Source organism: Mus caroli, chromosome 1 (assembly GCF_900094665.2).
Source record: "Mus caroli chromosome 1, CAROLI_EIJ_v1.1, whole genome shotgun sequence".
Classification (NCBI taxonomy): Eukaryota; Metazoa; Chordata; class Mammalia; order Rodentia; family Muridae; genus Mus; species Mus caroli.
Genome location: NC_034570.1, coordinates 79,037,716 through 79,039,852, shown reverse-complemented (window position 1 = coordinate 79,039,852; position 2,137 = coordinate 79,037,716).

The following is a 2,137-nucleotide window of genomic DNA, read 5'->3' as shown; positions in this document are numbered from 1 at the left end:
GGGGACAGGCAGGCAGATCTCTGAGTCCAAAGCCAGCCTGGTCTACAAGTGAGTTCCAAAAGAGTCAGGATTACACAGAGAAACTGTGTGTGTGTGTGTGCAGGGGGAGGGGGGGGGGATGATCTCACTATGTAGACTAGGCTAGCCTCAAACATCACCCTCTTTACTCTGCTTTTCTCTCTCTCTCTCTCTCTCTCTCTCTCTCTCTCTCTCTCTCTCTCTCTCTCTCGTATAGGTGTGACCAACCATACCCCCATACCCACTGGGCATTGTTCTTTTTAAGTTTTTTTGTTTGTTTGTTTTTGTTTGTTTGTTTGTTTGTTTTGTTTTGTTTTGTTTTTCGAGACAGGGTTTCTCTGTATAGCCCTGGCTGTCCTGGAATTCAGTTTGTAGACCAGGCTGGCCTCAAACTCAGAAATCCACCTGCCTCTGCCTCCCGAGTGCTGGGATCAAAGGTGTGCGCCACCACTCTTTTTAAGTTTTAAATATTTATATTGTGTGTGTGCACCAGGGTGAAGACCAGAAGATAAGTTGAGTGGACTGGATATTGCCACCCACTAGCTGGGTTGAGGGACTGAACTTAGGTTGTGAGGGTTGGCAGCAAGCACCTTTACCTGACAAACCACCTTAAGGGCCCTACGTGTTCCTCTGCGGTGGGGGAATATATCTGACACTGCATTTGCCTTACATGGAAATGGCACATTCGGGCCACACTGGGAGTCCATATGTATCCATAAGAGGCTGTGCTCATGGTTCTGTCTTGACTAAACCCCATCAGTGGGAGGAGGATGGAACAAGTGGTTCTCATAAGACTGTAGGAAAAGATGTTCCTAAGGACAAACAAAAGAAAGAAAGCCTTTTCTGTGCCCCTTAGTCGGCCCAGCACATTGTTTGGAAGGTTGGTGTGGTTTTTAAGGTGCTAGGGATGAGCCTTAGACATGCTAAGCATGTGTTCTAACATTGAGCAACAGCCTCAGCCCTAAATGTACTTTTGAAAATAAGAGGTTTGGAAAGATGGCTTAGCAGTTAAAATAGAGAAATGCCCTTGCAGAGGAGCCCCTATTCTGTCACCAGCACCAGCCCTGGCCTCCTCACAACTGCCTATAACTCAGCTCAGGGTACCTGATGGCTCTGGACCTCCACAGGTACCCACACCCACATACACAACATTTAAAAACTAAGGGCACTGGCCTTGGTGGCGCACGCCTTTGATCCCAGCACTCGGGAGGCAGAGGCTGGTGGATTTCTGAGTTCGAGGCCAGCCTGGTCTACAAAGTGAGTTCTAGGACAGCCAGGGCTACAGAGAAACCCTGTCTCAAAAAAAACCCAAAAAAACAAAACAAACAAACTAAAAAACAAAAAACAAAAAACCTAAAGGCACTGCAGAGATGGCTTGGTAGTTAGGAGCACTGACTGCTCTTGCAGAACCTCAGTTCACTTCCCAGCACCCACATGACCACTATGGTTAGTGCCTGTAACTCCGCTTCTAGGAGATCCTCTTCTGACCTCCACGAGCACCACGCACAGACATGGTGAACGCACATATACGCAGGCAAGCATTCACACATGTTAGAATAAATCAATCTAAAAATAAGCAAGAAAATAAGCAAGCTGAAGAGATGGCTCAGAGGCTAAGATTCAGTTCCCATCATCCACATGACAATTCACAACCATGACAATTCACAACCATGACAATTCACAACCATGACAATTCACAACCATCCGTAATCCCAGTTCCAGGGAATCAGACCCAACTCCTGGCCTCCACAAGTGTTAGCCCTGCATGTGGAGCCTACACATACAGAAGAAATACATATCTACATACACACATATATACACACACACATATAAAAAAAAGCAAGGGGGAAGAGGGAGGGAAAAGAGGAGGGAGCGAGAGAGGGAGGCCTTGGCTTCAGCTTGCATCACCTTCCACTACTGTCCTGAGTGGCATGCTCATCCCTCCTTGCCCTCCTCCCTCCAAAGCTGCTACCTCCCTTCTGTCTCCCTCTGGTGGCACCTCCCAGGTGTCTTGCTTCTAGGCTGCATCTGACCCTTTGCCTTCCCTGGAAATTCTTATGTTCCAAGAACCGCTGTCTCAGTGCACTGCTCCTAGCTCCTGGATAGTCTTTTTTTTTTT